Genomic DNA, 21720 nt, shown 5'->3' with positions numbered 1-21720 from the left:
TACCTATTTCATTTAAAATTCACGCATCTAGCCATTTACAACCATAAGTCCTTTTTTCTCTAGTTTATTTTATATTTGTATAAATCAGTCACTAATAATATCGAAAAACTAGAAAATTAGTGACAGATGCATTCTTACGATTCAGAAATCATCAACGTTTTTAACTGTTTGCGATAACACTGAAAACTGATTCCTATATCACTCCGAAAACTCAATAATAACATCGAAAAAAAAATGAAAAAGCCACGAATAATAACACATTTTGCAGATGGTAGAGGTCGGTCTATATTTAACGCCAATTTTCACTAATTTAAATGACGCTGTGGCGTTGTCGTTTTTCTATTTTTCAACCATGATTGTAATTCTTTACAGTCGAGTGCCTCTTGGGCCCGGATAAAATATTGCATTATCATCATTCCCTCTTGACGCTTATCCAATTTTAGTACTCGACATTTACTGAAAATTCCAAATATAACGTGGTTTACCTGAGAAGAAAACATTTAAGAGTTTCTTGTGAAATAGGACGTAATTTATAAAGATTATTCTTTAATAAACACAACAGTCTCATCCAGGAGAAACTTTGTAAAACTAAAACTATAATAGGTAGTAGGAGATACTTGACAAAAAAGGCAGTACATAAAACACAATATACTATTAATTGAAATTTCTTTCTAAAATAAATCATTATCACCAACGAAAAATCTATCCTAGACACATTTTTAGTAATAGAAATTCTTACGACATTTAATGAAACTATTGAAATTATATTTTCTGCGTAATCTCTGGCTATGCACGGCTTTGGTAACAGTAGCTGCTATCAACAGGTACGTTCCAAGCTGGAGCTTCCAACCCATCAAAAACCCGTCCTTGGTACGGTGACGATTCTGCGCAATAGAGATTACGTATTCCAACCAGGCAGTTACCGTTATAGGAACGATTCTGTTTTGTGTTCCAGCCGACATAGGTATCGTTTGTGAACCGTTGCTGGGACGGTCTTTTCGATACTTGGTTTAAATCAAATACTGTTACAAGAAGCGTGCATAGCCGGAGATTGCGCAGAAAATATAATTTAAACGCTTCCAATAACCGTTCCTAGAATGGTCCAGATTAGCAGGTTGGAACAAACCTAACTAGGTATCGAAAAGACCTTGCCGGAAACGGTTCACAAACGATAAGTCAGTTGGAATACAAAACCAAATCGTTCGTATACGATAACTCTTCGGTTGGAACACGTAATCTCTATTACGCAGAATTGTCACTGTACCAAGGACGGGATGGAACGAAGCCATTATATCCTTAAGTGTTTCTACAAGCAGTGACAAAATTGTCAGCCTGTTACAATAAGCGCTTCTAGTATCAGTCGTAAAAATAGATATTTTAGCAACGCATTACATAACATTAACTTTTCTTACAAGTTGCAACTGGTGCCAAATAAAAATTTGTCTATGATGCTAATGTAGTGAAATTGTAAATGAGTCAGTTATAACTTGTTCGTTTAAACCAGCGATTAACGAGCGATTCGAGAGCTTTGTGAGGACAATTTTAATTCAGAATTCTGCATGTTAATAAATTGTAATATGCAAATCGGCCTCTTACACTTTTCTTCAAATATTTTTCATATTTCGTTTTTTACTTATTGTAACTCAGTAGTCACGTTCAAGCTTTTGAAGAAATTAGTTTGTTGTCGACCTCCCACCCAATTCGAAAAGTTCAATACAATCTCTGTATTGATTATAAACAAAACGTCTTCTATCAACAACGCTCACTAAAGGTTAAACTCAAAGTAAATTTCAGAAAATTTGTCCAACTATAGTTGGAGTTTAGCTGGACCCAACTACATTATAAACGTCTTCAACAACTTAGAGCCGAAACAAGAGATAAGTCCCAATTCTTATCTTTTATAATTTTTTTTTAAAGTTGATATGAGTTATTTTATTACTTTTTGTATAATTTTATCATTTGCTGAAACTTTATTGTTTACAGTAATTTGTAGAATCGTGTTCGGGGATAGTTTCATTGAGTTTTTATTAATTTTATTAGTAAGGTGATTTCAGCTTTTCCTCCTTTGCCTTGAATAATAATTTCGTTTCATTAAAAAAAGTCACGTACATTTCAATATTAATTGTTCAACCCCTTTTAATTACCAGTTATATAATATTTCAGCTGGGGCCGTATACCACTTCCTGTAAAAGAGTATCCAGCCGGAACTGCAAGTCTATCAATCAAAGTCAATCATCAAAGTTATGGACATTGCTTTCTCCTAATGTGATCGCAAAATGCAAAGGTTATTCCAAGGAGATACCCGCACTCTTTTGTTCAACGATGTGCGACGAAAAAGACCTGAAAAATAGGCAAATGGTTTTCATTTATGATTCGTGAGTTTTGGCCGCTGGAGGTCTTATCCACCTTACTCACCAAATTTAGCATCATACCACTTTTAGCTTTTTGTTGAATAGAAAAATGGAACCAGGGATACGTTTTAACACTATTACTGATACCTACAAGGCCACAATAGCGCAGATCTCGTCGAAAAAAAAACGTAGATTCAGAGGAGTTGGGTTAAGTACATTTCCAGCACTTTGAAGAATATTAATCTAAATTGTATGTTACCCTGTCAAAAAACACACACTTCGTAGGTAGGGTAATATAAAATTCTGATAAAAAAGGGCGTAATTATTAATCAAAACTATTTTTGAGACAATTTATATTGATGCTCAATATTAGCTTACTACTATGCTGGCAGTCCAAGTATTGCTAAAGACCTATGTAACATTACATCAAAAAAATAGAGTGACATTTAAACATCTTTTAAATGGATTTGTAATATATTTAATAAAAAGGAAATTCAGAGGATTTCGGAGAGTATTATAAATTGCTGTGTGTTGAAGAGAGTAGAACCAATAAATTTGAATATGTATCCCCCGAGAAGATATGCAATAAAATATGGTTTTTCACTTATTATCTAATAAATTGACAGTGTAAGAGAGAAATATATTTAAAATATCCTCTTTTATCAATCAATCCAATACTTATTTACGAGAGACCCTTTATAAAAACAAATCAACTATTTGGATCACAATTTGTAACTCTATAACTTCAAACTATGACTTAGTTAGATGAGACCGGTAAAAAGCTCCTGCGAGAGACGCAATTCAATCCGATGTTATTGATCAATAAAGAATAGACATCCAAATGTTAAGTTGGTAAGGTGACTTCAAAATAAATTATAGATATCTTTTTATATAATCGAATTCATCAAATTGTTTTTTTAAGTATGCAAACTTCATTCGAATTGAATCCAGCTCGTCAAGTAAATAAACGTTGGTATAAAGCCGCTACCTAAACGTTAAAAGAGTCCTCATTGTCCTTCGGTATCAAAATCATGACAAAGTAAGGCTTCACAATGTGTCTATACACTCCCTCTAATTCATATGAACTCTTTTGTCACTCCCCTGTCATAATCAATGCATGTGTACATGGAACTCGCCCCTGTTCATTGAAAAAGACAACCCCCTACACTTGACGAAATTGATTTTTATGCGTGTGGATACTTTCAATTAGACCATATAAACGTCTCAAAGGGACTTATTTGCGGAATGATTACAGGGACATTTATAGGGATTTGCATTTCACTGATACAACCGCATCGAACTTTTATGTGTCATTGATAAAGAAGGGCTAAAGAAAGTCTCTATTTTGAAATATATCTTAGTTTATAATATGTTGTAGGAATTCTGACGATAAATATAAAATATTGTTTTCGTTTTCACTCAAAAAATAAAAAAATTTGTTTTCTTGTGTCAGTGAATAATGGTTAATTTTGGAAGCGTTTCTAGCCCACCGACAAAAAATGAATAAACCGCTAAGAGAACTCTTCTGTGTGTCAACACAAATTGCACCCAACAAATTACAATCCCGCAACGGAATACAAAAACGGATCTGGATTTAATCAATTTTTACAACAATTGCCAGTTTTAATGACGCAAAAGTAATTTTAAGTTTTAATTTGAAGCCTTTGTTAGAAAACGAGCTTTTTAATTTATTTGTTTGTTAAATGAAAATAAATATTTAGTTTATTTCGATTCTCGGATTAAATAGACCGATTCAATTAAACTGTGTAGGTGTCTATAGATTGATATCTTTTCGTATAGTTTTTAAACGATCCAAATATTTATTGATGGAATTGGAGTGATTGAAGTGTGATTGCAGTTTTTCAATTTGTATGTTGACGAAAACGATACAGACTATATTATTATTTTTTATATCAGATTCATTTTCACAAGTACGAATACCAAGTTTTATAAAAATATATGAGGAAAGATCTTAACAATAAAAAACACCCAGAAGAAATTTTTTTAATTGTACATAATGTACAGTACATTCAAAACGTTGTGTATATATTTAATTTAATAATAAAGTAGAATTGTTGTACCTGATCTCGACTAGCCCTTACTGTTATTAGTTTTATGAAAATAGTAATCGCAGCCATTTAAGAAGCATCAGCTTTTTGTGCATACACATTTTAGAATTGTGGAAGATCACACTATTTAAGTTTAAATTCTTATTATATATGATTGTCACACGCCAGCAAAATGAAAAAATATTTGTGAACGTCACAAATTTTTTCGGTGTAGTTTTTGAGGCAGAGATTAATTATTGTAGTTCTGATACTACGTAAAAATATAAGAATTAATATAAGGGTTGTATGGAAAGTTTCCGACCTCACCTGAAGATATCAGCACTTATTAAGTTGGTTTTTGCGCATGCGTCAAGTGGTTCTCACTAAATTTTACTCCGTTTAGTATCTGTTCGACAATCGTATAAGTGAGTCGCAGTGAAGATTTTTCAGAAAGTGGAAAAAGTATTGAATTGTCAGTAAATTTTTTCTAAAGGCAATATACCCCACACGATTGAAAAAGAAGTTAGACATTGTGTACTTACACTTTCAAACGTGGCAGTATCAGCACAACCAGCAATATGATTCAAAGTTCACCAAATGATACTGAATTACTATTGAAATAAGGTTAGAGATATAGAATTGACGCAGTTCAAGCAGAATGACTCGGATTTTTTGCATTGGTTCATAACTGCAAATGAAACCTGGATCCAACACTAGAATCCTAAACGAAAAATCAGTCAAGACAGTCGATTGCAAAGGAGTAATCTGCTCCTAAAAAAGTGATGACGACCATTTCTTTGGATAGTCATAGGATTGTGTCCATCGACTTACTAAGATAAAACAATAACAGGAGAGTATTGCGCGTAGTTGAAGAAAAGGGAAGTGCTTTTCCATCAGGACCACGAACCTTGTCACACTTTGGTAACAACCAAGGCTAAAATTCATGAATTGTACTTCGAATTGGTTAACAATCCACCATATTCTCTAGATCTGTCCCTCAGCGACCTTTTTCCGTTTCCAAATTTTAAAGTTTCACTTACAGTAGAAAGACTTTCATCATAGGTCTAAGTAAGCACCTCTTCTGAGAAAAAAGACGGAAACTTTTGTTTGGAACGGTTGAAAAAAGGAGATTACGTTGGAACATAAATATTATTGAGGAAAAAATTTTCTTGGTTAAATCGGAAACGTTTAAAAGAACCCTCGTATAACAACGATCAAAATATATATTTTTTACTTAAATTGCAATCTAATCAATGAAGAATATACCTTAAATTATACCTGAATCAACCATCTCATACTATCCTCACTCGTCCTGCTCAATTGCACGCTCTTAATGTTACTTATCATATTCTTGGATGACCCTTCCCTTCCAGACCTGCTCCATCTTTCTAATTTCAAAGTCAAAAATATGGTACATCGGTTATTTCCGTTGTTTTGTAATATAGTGTCCAAACACTAAACTGCGCATCGAAAGAAATACCAATTCAGCCCTCGAAAATCCCGAACTCCCACCAAAAAAAAAATGATACAGAAACATAATGAGCCTCGAAAAGACACGGGAACGAATTTGTGAACATACAACCCTGCAGTGTTTCAATCACAAACTGAATACGTAATGTAACATCAGATACTTTTTAGTATCTAGTGATTTTTCTGGAATATCGTTTTGGTTTTAAGCCTCAAAACTTGACTTTCACCTCCACTAGAATGTTAAAATGTTTTTGTCGGTCCAGTTTAGTTCATATTTATTGTTAAAAGTATAATTTGGTGTTTAAAATCAATCTCAGTACGCCTCTGTAATATCAGCATTGTTCATTACCATTTTTTAAAGAATTATTGGACTATGGAGTATAATAAAAATGTGTAATTTCAAACTATTGATGCAGGGGTCCACAAAAATCGAATTACCTCATTGATGTCAGCAATTTTCAAACAATAAAATGTGTGAATACCAAACACAACGTTGTATTGGCACAAACTGTAGCCGGTAGAATAGAATGAACGAATTCGCGTATATGCCATAGATGTGTAGATCACGTGCAAATTTTGGCTTTTGTGTCCTGATTGAGCTGACACGTGACTGGAATCGCCACTTGGAACGCCCTATCAATCCTTCCTTTTATTCGCACTTGGAAGAGTGAGGGGGCTCTTCTATTGCTATACTAACTCAATCATTTTCATTTAAATAAATATATGGAGGTATACGTGACCGGATGAAAGAATTTTATCAAAAATCTCAAGTCAAGTACCATTCAAACTTTTATATTTTTATTACGCAAAGATCAAAATTTAATAATAAATGTAAGATATAGTAGTATACAAGAATTTTGATTTAAATACACGGTTATTTATATTTATTCGCCTCTTGTTCATATCAAGGCAGCTCAAAATCTTTTAAATACAATCCAATGAATAGTTCACAAATTCAATTCCAGATTTATAAATAGAATTAATATAAACAAAATGTCTTTTCAAAATCAGTTAAATTATTGGATTTCAAACCGCTTTTGATTCATAAACTCTTAACGCCACCTACTTACGTATTTAAGGACGTAAACAAATCCTCTTAAGATGACTTACCTGAAATTAATACCAAAAGAGTATTACACCCAAAGAAACTCATCAGAGGTAAAGTAAAAAATATTTGAACCTAGTATTTCATTTAAAACGTTATGGATCAGTGCCGTAGTAAAAGGCAAAATATCATCACCCAAATCTGAATAGATATTTCCGATCTATATTTTTGCCAGAGTTTAACAGAGTTAGTGAAATCTAATAATTAAATTTTCATATATACTTCAAATAGTATGTCTCGCACCCTCATGTGTTAGAACATAGAATACATTAAAATAAGTTTCTTCATGAAAAAATTGGGGACTCACAACCTATGGAGAAATCTGAGTAGTGTTCATAAGTGGTATGAGCGATTTATAAACGGAAATAAGTGAGTTAATGACGTCCATCGGCCTCCAACTCGTTTATTTAAACAGGCGATAGAACATTTAAGAAACGATGTGTAAAGAAAGAGACCTGAAAAAGAGGCCAATAAAGTTCTTCTTCTTCATGACAACGAACCGAACCGTCCCATGAGTTGCTTTTAATTCGCGTGATTCATCTGCTAAAAGTCATTTTGTCTATCCATATCCACCTCACTTACCAGATTTATTACTATGCGAATTCTGACTCTTCTGTGCTAAATGGGGAATATTTTGTACGCTAGCTACTTGGAAAGAAATCTACAGGATTTGCTTTTTTTATTGGGAATTAGTACATTGCCAGCCAAGGACTAGCACTATTTTTTACTTATTCTGACTATAATATTTATAGTTGCAGCTACTTCGTACTTCACTGCTCTAATCATCGGACATGGCGTTAATATAATGCCAACTATTACACTAAAGCGTTTCTAGTTTCGAAAAGAATGCTCTATATTTATTGGGGCGTTCTCAAAAAGCGACTCTCCACTGGCCGATCATGTACCCAGGATCGGCTTCGGTTACTGATTCGAAGATGAAGAAGGGTGGAAACTTTTTTACAATTTGTCGTGATATAATATAAGAATAATACTATTTCATTTTGTTAATATCTTAATGACTTGTTTAATAAAAAAATAATCCATTTATAAGATGTAACAAATATGGAATTTAAATTCTACCAACATGAATGTTTGGTAGAAGTTTTGACTTGCCAGCTTTTAAAAATTCTTGTTCATAAATTCGATATCATTCAAATAATTTGAGGCAATTTTGTTCATTACTTTTTAGCATGTAGCTAAGACAATAAAAATAAAGCGCAGTTTTTCTCGGGACATTTACTAACCCTTTATGATTATTATCTCGGTCATAACTTCAACGAAATTTGACGTCATCGCCTAAAGCTTTTTAAGTACAGAATATATACACGAATTTCCATCAACGACAGCGGTTACAATTTTCAGGATAACAATGTTACCTCTCAGTTGGCTGAGTTCTAATCGCTTGCATGAAACAGTTTAAGGAGCGACGAAACAATTTCCCACCTACCACGTTGTTTCACGGCTTACTTGATAGAAATTTGATCGCAACGCGACGACCGTTAACAATTTTTAGATTACCAAAAAAAAAAATAAACAAGACGTAATTTTTGAGTTGAATAAATTTATATATTAATAAAAGGACGGGTTTTATATTTCTATTCCTTCCCGATTTTCCTAATACCATCTTTTGTTTTGTTCAAACATCTACTAAACCAAATTTCATTTTTATGTTCGATCTGTGCGATTGTTTATTTGTGTTCTCAATGAATATAGTCGATAAAACTTATATCCATTAGTACTTCAGGAATAAAACTTCCAAAAATTCATTTAACGACATCATTCCTCGAAAACTCAATTAACAATCAGCCGCGATTGTTAGTAGACAAAGGCGGAGAAAAGAACGGTCTATGCGCCGTACAAAAGGCATAAAAACCCGCAGATAGATAACATTATATTCGCATTGTGGTGGAGGCAACAGCAACGCCATCGATTAGAGGGAGTAACATTCACTAATTTGTAACTGTAATCGAAAAAGTTATCACAGAAGTAGCGCCAGACCTAAAAGCTCATTTACATAAACGGAGTGACTGATTCAATAAGCTAACAGTCGTGTGACTAACTTTTGTTTGTCAAAAATTGATTTTATTCATCAATGTAATCTCCTCCAAGAGCAATACGATCATTCCAAAGCTTCTTGAACTTCTCGATGCCGTGCTTGTGGAAGGATTTGTTTTTTGCCTCAAAATAGTCTTCAGTTTCAGCAATTGCTTCTTCATTTGAGCTGAATTTCTTACCAGTCAGCATTTTTTTGAGATCAACGAATGGCCAGTAGTCACTGGGGACCAGATCAGAATTATAGGGTGTATGAGGAAGCAATTCGAAATATAATTCGTTCAATTTAACCATCGTTGCCATCGCCTTGTTAATCGGTCCATGGTCTTGGAGAAACAGTGGTTTTTTGTACGACATATGAAGTCATTTTGGCTTTATTTTTACATTCACACGATCTAGCAACTCTATGTAGTATTCTCTATTGATTGTCTCTCCCTTTTGGAGATAGTCGATAAACAATATACCATGAACCTTCCAAAACACTGAAGCCATAACCTTTCTATAACCAAACCGTTGTGTCTATGGACGCTTCGAACGTGGTTCAATGGATGCAGTCCACTCAGATAATATTCGTTTTGATTCCGGAGTGATGGAGTGATGGATCCATGTTTCATCCATTGTCACATATCGACGCAAAATATCTGATTTATTACGTTTGAACATTGCCAAACACTGCTCTGAATCATCAACACGTTGTTGTTTTTGACCGACTGTGAGAAAACGCGACACCCACTTTGAAACAAGCTTTCTCATGGTCAAATGTTCATACACACTTGTCAACAAAGTACCTTCTGATATCTTTACGGCCTTAGCTATCTCACACAATTTCAATTTAAGATTAAATATAACTAATCTGTGAACTTTTCTGATGTTTTCTGAAGTAACCATCCACAATTGGACGACCAGAACGTTCACAATCATCGGTTTCAGTACGACCACGTTTGAATTCATCAAACCAATAACTGGTTGTTTTCAATGGAGCAGAGTCCAGATAACACTTTTGAAGCCATTGCTGAGCTTGTACAGTATTTTTTTATCAAGAAGCAATGATAAATTAACACACGAAATTGTTTTGAATCTATTGTTTTGAAATTAACATAAGTACCTTCACTTAAATAGCTGACACTTTTTTCTGATTAATCGAAATGTCATGAAATTTTCCACATAGTCTTTCGAAAGCTGGTACTTCAAAAACGTTATATGGATTTGACAAAATTAGATCCCATCAACTGTCAAAAGCCAAAAAACGTCTTCACCCTCAAGTAACATGGAAAATGTCAGTGTTGTTTTTTTTTCATTATAAATTATTTCTAATAGTGCCTAAGAAATTTCACAAACTCAAATCCGAAGCAATTGTATTTAGAAACGCTATCAGTGCTTTTATCAAAACAAGTGCTACTGTTTACGATTTTTGGTACTGACAGAAAGGTGAAAAAAAACCTGTTTGTACCTAGGAGAAATGAGTATAGCTGTATGAGAAATTCCTCAGAACTATGTTCTCCAAAGTAATCTTTCTCACCAATATATATGAATGTTCTCAATCCAGATGTAGTATAATTACATCACCGTTATGGATATATGGTACCCGGATGAATGAGATTCCAAGAATCAGTGTATGATATTGACGTTTCGGAGCAGTAAATGTATGACGCCAATCTACAAAAAAATCAAATTGTCCAGCAAGAAGTAACAAGGATTTCTCTACCGACCTGTTGAGGTCATTCACGTGACCAGTCATTGCCCAAATTGATATAAAATTATCAAACACTAATCAAACGCCTCCCGCATATGCGATCATTTCAAATAACGTGAATACCGCAAAACAAATAACGCTCATCTCTACTATCGTTATCGAGTAGATTCCTTCATTTCCGGCACCACGGTGCTCCTAACGCTGCTGCGGCAACACTGATAACTAGATATCGCCGGCATTCCGACCACTTTATCTTCAGAAAGAATAAGAAAATGCCTCAGAATGGACCATTATGTTACGTATAGTAAATCCTATTATACAGAGGGCGTTATCTCGCGAAGCAAGCCCGTATACTTTATCACTATCTGGAGCACGTGCGCGAGAGCCATAAATCGCGCCCAAAAGTATGATCAGGAGCGCACTTGCATAATTGCATAATCATCCAATTTTAATATAATTTACCAAAATTAACTTTGACATTGATAATTCCGATTGTATCAATTTGAACTCGATAAAAAATTTTATTTTCTTATAAGTTCAATAAGAAATTAGACAGGGCCGCACTTAGTATCACTGAAAATAAATATAGAAATAATTACGAAAGGGGCTATGTCCCTTTTCTAGGTTTTATGTATACATGTTGTAATATTATAATCAAAGAAGTAGAAAAGGTGGATCTGACAAATAGCGTGTTCTGCTGAGTACTTGGACACTACGAAGTGAAAGGGAACTTCAAAGCAAATACTGAGATGATGGAATATGATGCGGAAGAGAGGTACAGTGCTACTACCGATGGAATTGTTAAAAGATGTTATTATAGAAATCAGATCTAAACTTCAGAATATATGATCAAATAGAAGTGATTGCACGATATTCAAAGTAATTTGCCAAAAATCAATAAAGAGAATAAGATTCACAAAACAGTCAATACAGAGAATCTTAGATTACAAAGAGAGTAATAAAAAAGAAGGGACCATAGGTGCCCTACCTTGACGAAAAAACGACCTCAAGTGCTGAGATATGACATAGAGGATTGTCTCGAAAAAATAGCAAAATTAGAAATAGAAACTGTAAAACGATGGTTGGGTGGTTAGATAGTCAACTAAGTTTCCAATTTGTGGAAAATATGCCTCAGGCCTCCGAGTGAACCACGACCAATCTAGGTCCTACCAACGTTACGTGCTTTGCACATCGAAACTTTACATTAATGTGATGACATGAGAAGACATGAGAAAATCGAACATGTCATTTCAATTTTTGACATATAAAATTCAATTCTAATGATTAACTTTCATTTTGGTGATTGTGTTGAGAGACATAAGGAAAGAAGAAGTTGAAAGCTAAATATCTTTCACAAATTTGTATTTCATTGCATTAATCGACCTCCGCTGTGAGTCTTCCTATTGTGCGCCTCTGTCAGTGTCGAAAACAATTTAAAAAGTAGTAAAGCTTGAATAAAAAGCGTTCACGTGTCTTAACCACATAAACACTGTAACGAAAATGACGACAAAACGGAGCTGAAATGGGCTTCTCACTTTATATTTTAAATTTATTGCGACAGTGTTTTCCTTTTCTTTTCTGCTTCAACCAAGTTAGGTCATTTCAGCCATATCATTATTAAGAATTCTCACCTATAACTGGCAATTTATGAGAGAAAGCTTATCAGATTTTTCTTTTCTCTCTTAAAAATCTATATAAAAAGCAGTACTTAATACTCGTGATTTTCTTTTATAGCATAACGATAATCGATATTCTTGTTATAAGTTTTTACATCAAAATAACTCCTCTGAATGAATGAAATATTCGTGTAGAAAACATTATATAAAATTTGTAAACATTCGCCTTACGCTAAATATTATCCCTCTACTATAATCCTCGAGATAATCTATGAGATCTCTTTCAGTTAAATCGGATTACAGGCAAATTGACTTTTTTGCCATATTTTCCTAATTCTACTCTACTCATATCATTTTTGTCGTGTTAACCGTCCTTTTTATCGTCTATCGTCTATAAATCCACAATGGAAATATGCATTTAAACAAAGACATATCCATGTAGTTATTATAAATTTTGGTGAATGCGCGGTCTAAATTATGGTGAGTGACTAGGACATATCCTCCTATACTGAAACGCAAGTATTTGGAAACATAAATTTTTTTAACTGAACAGAAATCTTATATATCATTCTATTGAAATATAAGTACACAAATTTTCATTGCAAGTTTGTTAGCACAAAATTCTAGTGACTACTTCATAACATTTTTAAAGTTGGCTCGTCGTTTTCATAGCTCATAGTAACCTAACCATATGAGTAATCATGTATCGTTGCTCACATATGCTTTCTTATAGACACATTGTATCCCACTTAAAACTACTAAGGGCCGATACCCTTTGAAAAACTGAGCACCTTTTAACGTCGATCGGCAAACTGTAAGGCTTACCCATGTATTTTTTAACCCCACACGTGTTAGTGAGTGCTGAGTACTCACTGGTAACTGGTCTGCACTTTCTTTCTCCTCTATGCACCAGCAACATTCCACTTCTTCTGAGATAGCTGTAGCATGGATATGGCGTCTTCAACGACGCTCTGCTCTGCTGTCTGAGAAGATTGAGATTTCTTGTGTTTCTATGGCGTTAATTGAGTACCACATGTTCATATTCCATTAGAGCTTCTGTCAGTGATATGTGCCTGTAAGCCCTTGTTGATAATATCACGGGCGTCATTTGTTCACCTGCCATTAAAATGAATGTGATACTAATACACGCGAGGCGCTCAACTCTGTCCAGTCACACTATAGTTTTTGCTTAATCCGTACAGGGCTACCACATGATGGTTCCATATTAAAGAAGACGTCCAACAATCAAAGGATCTTCGATGAAACGCTCCATGTCCAAACGAAGACACTTCTGCATGATTAGGTTGCGTTGGCTATGACTATAAACAAAACCTAGAGGCATTCATTGAGTGTTAGTGGTATTGATCTAGACACCCCATGTGTCTCGCTTGGTTAATTGTATGTTGCCTGTTGGAAAACTATCTGCTCTGTTTGTTTACGCGCCAGGTAATCAAACAAAAAATATCGTGTATCATAAAGTACTACAATAAAAATAAAACTTATTCAGAATAAGTAAGAATAAAATAACATAAAATAAGTAGAAAAATTTTAGGTATTATATAATTTTTATTTTTTGACATAATGTAGATGTTGACGTATTGACTTTCTATTATCTTTTATTTTTATTATTATATTTATTTTTATTTAGTCATCGAAATTCGAATAAATACGTCGCTCCACTCGTTCTTCTTGAAGCGGCTCGGCCAGTAACCTACCTCATCAGCGCCGATCGCCTAATTAGTGAATTATTTTCACGTAGAACGTATTATTATTACGCCTTTGCTGTCGTATGTATTTTTTTGTAGAAATATTTGATCAAAATATTCGAAATAAATATACAGGGTTCTCCAAAATTATCTTTACAGCTTCAAAAATTCATAACTTCGAACATAAACAAGATATTTATATTCTGTCTTTTGCATATATTACTGCAACTAATAAAGTTTTTTTCAATAGGCTGAACAGTTATAAGTGAAGATGTGGACACCACAACAGAAAGCTCAATGCATGTCATGGTTCATAGAGACGAAATCAGATACACAGGTTCAACGGAACTTCAGTACAAAATTCCTAAGAGACCCACCATCCAGACCCTCCATCTGTGCATGGCACACAAGCACAATCCGAAAAACTTCGATTCCTCAGGCTTCAAAGGGCAACTCCAAATGTCTACAACCACAATCCACAGGGTTCTTCATAAACAGTTGCGTCTGTATGCTGTTTCTGCAGGCACTGTTACCAATAGATCGACCAAAACGTGTCGAATTTGCCTTAGACATGTTACAACGTATTGAGCATGATGAAGATCTCTTGAATAAGGTGTGTTCCAGTGATGAGGCCACATTCCATGTGTCTGGTACAATAAACCGTCACAACGTACGAATTTGGGGTTCTGAAACCCCACATGCAACTTCATCGAGACAGCCCAAAGGTTAATGTGTGGTGTGGGCTTATGCCCAACAAAATCATTGGTCTTTTCTTCTTCATAGAAACCACAGTTACTGGCTGCGTGTACCTGGATATGCTTCAAAACTTTGCTCTTTCTGAGATGGAAGAATTACAGCCGATTGTTTACTTTCAACAGGATGATGCACCACCACACTGGTTGACAGCAGTTCGGGAACACCTCAACGAAACTTTTCCCAGCCGATGGATTAGACGGGATGGCCCAATTCCATGGCCACCAAGGTCTCCGGACTTCTTCTTGTGGGATTATTTAAAGGAAATTGTTTAACGGCCATTGACTTGACTTGAATCGCCGTTACACAAGCTTTTAGAACAATCACAGGCGACATGTTACAACGTACCTGGCCTGAAATTGATTACAGATTAGTTGCTATAAAACATGCAAAAGACAGAATATAAATATCTTGTTTATTTTCGAAGGTATGAATTTTTGAAGTTGCAAAGATATTTTTGGAACAGTAGTATTGTACGGAAATGTACAAACAAACAAACTTCTTTCGAGTATATATAATCGGTTTTGTTACGAAGATCATTTCGAATTAATTTATAATTATTCAAGGTTCCTCATACAGTAGTAATTTTAGTTATATTGGCACAAGTGCTAAGCTAAGGGATCGATACTACTAAAGAAAGGGCAGGTTTTATTTTCCAATAAAAACCTCGGTAAAAACAATTTTCTTCCTCTATGCATAACTGGAGTATCTACTAGAATACTCTCAACCATTAATCAATCTAAAGTTTTACAATGGCTTGCTTGGGACTCTTTATAGGTAGTGATAAGATAATATTACATTTCGTGGGCAATGGGCAAGCAGCTTGTCTTATTAGTCCTATTCATATGGTTTGAAAAATATGTATGAATATAAAATATTCATAAAATAAAAATATATGAATTGTTAGTTCAATAACAATATAAGGGCCGTAAAAGTAGCTAATTAAGTGAGTTTCTAGAGATCTTCGTTTAGATCCTCTATAAATGTCTTCAAAAATCCATAGAGGATTGACCACGAACAAATCCCTGCTCTATTTTAATCAACAAACCAATACTCTAGCTCGCAAATGAAATCTTTTTCGTCAAAGTAACATTTTGCTTTCCTACACAATCGGCATTTTGGAACTGACCCTGGACGGTATAAAATATATCCAGACGAGTAAACTTTCTAATTTTGGTAATACTAATCCTATTGACTTGAAATAAACACCATTATTCTTGTAAAATGAAATTGTAGTACTTTTCGTTAAAATAGAACTTTTTTAAATTTTCCAAACCCTTTACCAGTTTTTTCTAAAAAGACTGACAATAATGTTGCATCGAAACTAAAAACCAAGTCTTGGTTTGGTCTTGTTTTGTTTATTATTAACCGCAGCTACATAAATTTTCTTTGTTGCCGATAAAAATAGAAAAGATCTCAATAAATATCCTACTCAGAGACTGGAATTACAGTGATATATTAAATGAATATTATTAAATAATCCTTCCTGCACCAGGTGTTTAAAATTGTTAAGAAACTAAAAAAACGTTATCCCTCTGGTTAGCAATTATCTTAAAAATACAACGTATCTGATATTTTATGTTTACGTTTTCTCCTAGTTATTTTTTCATTTCCCGAAAAACAGGAAATCTAATTTACGATTACCACTATTTGTTTCTCATCGCAGATCAATGGTAAAAGTTGTATTGACTCTACATCTTCAAACTCCGTCCGGTCCGCTTAACTTAATTATCAGTTATTCTCACCTGCTTTCTTTCCATTACAAAGCTATTTTCAGTCAAAATAATACCGTTTCTGTGTTTAAAGAATCCATAAAAAATTATATTTAAGACTTCAATGACAATAAAGCTGTTTGAAAACTTCGTTATCTTTATCTCTAATTGTTTTAGTGGAATTAATGATTGGTTTCACATCAAATTGAGTATAGAGAAAGCAAAGACTCTATTAGACCTAATCACAGGACACAGAGAAGCTGGTTATCACAGATACAACACAGAACTGCTAGTCTTGAGGAATATAGGAAGAAACTACGATAAACATCCTCTGTAACACTCAAACTCATATTAATTGATAAAGGAAAATCTAAGGATTTGATGTAGTTGAAGAGCCTTCCGTCTAAACTAGCAAAGTCTGGATTCCCTGATTCTGGAGAACCTCAATGGGGTAGGGCTAGGGCAACAGAGAAAACTATAATTTATAATTATACAGGCAATTATGTCCGACAAGGTCTCCCCATAGTAATAATTGATTTTTCCTTGTTAACAACCTCTAAAAATTCAGTCATCCATCAAACCGCCCTCGTACATTCAAATATAGTTTACATATAAAATCAAAATTGCTTTTTTTGTTATTCTTTGCAATATTCTCTCTTGCTCACTTCTGTGAATGTGTATTAAAAATTATTCAAAATGCGAAAAACTTCTAAAATAAAAATGTAAATTTTCAATGAAAAGTATCATTTTTCCTTAATTTCTTTGCCATGTTTGTAATCCAACAATAAGCTTAATGGCGCATACTGCTCAAATGGGCACAAATGAATACAAATAAGAATGAGCAGTTCTCGTGAAGTTTTTCTCCAGCTAAAACTCGATTACGGAGAAAAGTGAGTTAAAAGAAAATTAAAAGTATTTTCACAAAAACTTTGTGTTCTCATCGTGAACCTTTTTTAAATGGGAATTTTAAACATGAATCTGCAGTTCTAGAAATGTTTCAAGGTGCTTCCAAATATGATTAGTTATAAAATCTGTTTTCTTTCCACAAATCGGTTTTTTCCTCGATTATTCTGCTTCCTTAAACTACACAGTTCACTGATAAAAATTCCGTTTAAACAACAGGTAATCGAAAAAAAACTCTTGTTTTAGTTAGAAGGCTACATTCTGACTATTGTTGAATGTTCATGCACTAAACTCAAATCTCATCACGAGTTTCAACAAAATTGATCGTTCAACATTATAAATTAATCCCAACGGTGTATGTTTTTTATTACATAATGCAAAAAAAAGTTAAAAATTGTCACCAATGTGTCTTTAAAACGTAACGTAATTTTTAAACAATTTCAGGTAAAAAATTATCTAAAATCAACTGACTTTCGAGATAAAAGTTGATACTGATAAGTTTGGACTACACAGTTAAGAGCTGTCATAGATTATACTGAAATAACCTTTGTTAAACACTTCAACTGCTGAGCATACTGGTGCTAAATCATCTACAAAAACGAACACACTTTGAATGAAATATATCAATGGACGTGGCAACTGAAGTGTCCACAACTTGAAAACTAGAAGCCAGTCAACTTTTGGAATGCTCTCAAAAATGGATGAATTGCTCAATTTATCTCACATGCAGTCATAAAACGTCAACCATGTAATTGCTTCTTTAGATAAAGTAAACCAGAAATCTCATATGATCAAATCAGGCGAATAAGGTGGATGTTCAACGACTGTTATACTATTTTCACGTAAAAACTGTCTACTATGCAATGTGCGGCGATTCATTATCGTCATACAGTATTAACTTGCTAATCTTGACTGAATCAAGAATTATAGGTGAACATTATGTGATGTACCAGTGTGCTGTAACTATACGTTGATCTTCAAACTTAATTATTATTCCTAATCCTGTACTACGCAAGAGAACTGCGTTGATAACTTTCATGATAGACCAGTGGCTTTTTCGCCATTTTTGGAGTTGGTGAATCTTCATGAATACACTGACTGGTAAGAATATCACCCGATATCCTTTGCGGATATACACAGGAGATGCATCAATCGCTTAATAGGTGGATCTTGGTGGACATATTTCATCACCAAATAATATCCGTCTTCTTTTAAATTATCTATAAAAGTAGTTGCCAGTGAAAGACTTCCATCACCAAATGCCAGTTGCAACCATTCAGGACTTTGTTGTACACATAATGATTGACCTTGAAATCATAGTAGATCATAGCGACTTAACTGCAGTCAGAGCTTATAGTTGCCAGCTCTAGCTCTTCTAGTTTCGTAGCATCTCAAAACAGAATGGACTTGGTTTAAGTATGAAATCTAATGAATTGTTTGGACAAATATATTTATTAACATGTAGCAATGGTGATCAGAAGAATTAAACGGTTTCACTATCAATGAATTTATAATTATACTATTATTTAACTAATTTTTAATATATGAAATATGCGTATTGTACTAGCATGCGGTTTATTCATAAAGTACAATTTTTTGTAGACCTAGTGGATGAAAATTTTAGGAGTGTTGAAGATAGATATATTAAATACGATTGTTGGGAGCCGCTGTTCGCAATTAATTCAAAATATCGCAATTGAAAAAATATAAACGGCAATTTGTCCGTCTTGTAACCGCTTCTTCTTATTCAATACCCCTAATTTAAGCTCAGCCATTCGCGCAGATATCCATTCAAAAAATCTCTTTAAACCTAAGTTTTAAAAACTGCTAAAAAGTACGCCATGAATAGAGACTTAACTAGATTCATCGAATATTTACATATTTAATTATGGTATCCTATTCAATGTGTGAATGGGTTAAAAGAGCGAAAAAGTACTGGAGGTCTTTTATATGTATAACTATTTTTTTAGCTTTGCTTGTTTTCTCTTCCGTAACATGTAAGATATCACAATTATTACATCATTAATTTTACTTTTTTTGCCTTTTGGTGTTATTGATTGTTGAAATATTTTACATCTGTGAATCTACGTATAAGTCGTATGAGCTGCGACTTGAAGGATCTATCTGGGATTTGCTATTCCAAATCCTTGCGAAATATCTTCATGAGTCCTGGCCACATATAATAGAGTGCGTCGCAAAAATCTTTATGTACGCATCAGTGACAAGTCTCAATAAGCTTTACATAAAGTTTCAACTTGCTGCTTTGATGATTTTTTTATAGTAAAGCTCTAAAGACTAAAGAAGCATTAACACCAACACAAATCAAAAACAGAATGTAGGCTGTTATTGGCTGTAGGATGAATTGCAGCACAAACCGGCATTTCCATTTCTGAGGATCCTACATGAGCATTTAAATATGACAAAAATTAGTTTTAGGTGGGTGCCTAGAATTTTCAGCACAGTACAAAAACTGCGTGGAGTTAATTGTTGTGAGCGATTTTTAGAGCTTCGTTGCGAGGACCAGGAAAGTTTAAACCGGTCAATTTTAACGAGTGATGAAACTTCCCTGCTGAAGGTGGCATGTTGCATTTTTCCGCGTTTGTGATAATCGATACCTCTACATCATAGTGATGGATCATAACTCATTGGTGGCATTCAGCGGACGTAGCGCATAGCGCTACTTCTACTTATTGATAACGGTAACGATCGGGAACGTGTTGAGCATTCGCTGTCAACACATTTTTGTTTTCCGTGCTCAGTGGTTAGTTTATGACAGGCTAGAGGCTATTTGCGTTGCTTTTATTGAAATTAACAAGTTTTACATTAAATAGTACATGTGGAGGAACTGTGTCTAGTTCCTTTTCGGGGTATTCATCCCTCACTCACTTTTTTATGTATATAAAAATTGTCATTATTATTCAAAACCAAATTATAGAAAATAATTCATGCAGAAAAACTACATCATGATGTTTGGTTACAGAGCACGGTCGATTTAACAAATACCGCTACCTAGCACAAATTAAAAGCGCTCCAAAACATGGCGTCTGCTCCAGTACGTGTTGAATTTGTAGTGTATGTGTCACCGAAACATTCCGCTAAGGTTGTACAACGGTTTCGTCTGCTAAATGCGACTGGAAATGTATTCTTGAATTTACATGTATGTACCTTTTAACATTGTAAAAATCTAGAAGTCTTTTTGGATAAAACACTTGGAACAATCATCTAGGCAGAGTAATCATAAAAGCCACTGCGGCTATATGCTCTTGTCGCAAGCTTTTTGGCAATGCATGGAGCTCAAACCTAAGAGGCAATTTCAATCAGTTCCAGCACAATCTTAGAGGCGCTACACAGATTAATGGAGTAAGATATCCCGTTTGAAGTGGTAATTGCTGATCACTAACCATGGGCAAATAAAAATCTTCCGCAGACTCAAAATGTATCTGTCTAGTACACAGACAGTTCGTAACTAACGTAAGGAGCTGGATTGGACATTTGTGGACCAAAATGCAAGCTCTCCATACCACTAGGAAAATCAGTCGCCATTTTTCAAGTTCAGTTTCAAGCAATAAACAAATTCGCTCAGCTCAGGAATGTTTGGATAAAAACCTTGAAGGTCCTATTGAGTACACGTCCCAACTAGTGTGCTAGAGCAAACAAATTCTGAGAGCAGTCAGAAAGTAACCCTAATGTGTCTACCAGATCACCAGCATATACCAACCAGACAATAAGGAAGCAGACAACATCAGCTGAGAAGTCTGAGGAATTCTCATGATGACCAGAAACGACATGAAACTGGTGGTACGAAGTAGTACTAACACCTTGGGAAGTGGAATACAAAAACTCCAGCAAGATAGCTTCCTTTTGGAAGCACAACAATAAAATAGAGTCTTTTACAAAATATCTTCTAGGTAAATGCGCAGAGTGGCTGTAAAGCCAAAATCACTCCCCAAACAATCTACAACATTCATCTCTACAAGATTTTTGGCTTACGACACCTCGTTTTCTCTAGGATAATGCAGATTTCCCTAATATAACTACCAAACTGTTGTGAATTTGCCTAGAATTCCATTCTTTTAAAGGCAAGTATATTTAATCAGTGCGAGTTTATCGATACCATCCATTCTAATACTGATATGTGACACTCTCGTATTTGGGCTACTGTTGGCATACTTCAGCAATTTCAAACTTTTCACCTAATACAGTTAATCTATACAAAATAGGTTTTAATGTGACGTGATAATAAATGTTTGTCAGAGATGATGAATGAATGAATTTTCATTAATCTGCCACAATTATTTCCCCAAAAAAACT

Source organism: Diorhabda sublineata, chromosome X (assembly GCF_026230105.1).
Source record: "Diorhabda sublineata isolate icDioSubl1.1 chromosome X, icDioSubl1.1, whole genome shotgun sequence".
Classification (NCBI taxonomy): domain Eukaryota; kingdom Metazoa; phylum Arthropoda; class Insecta; order Coleoptera; family Chrysomelidae; genus Diorhabda; species Diorhabda sublineata.
Note: the sequence above shows the minus strand (reverse complement) of the source record.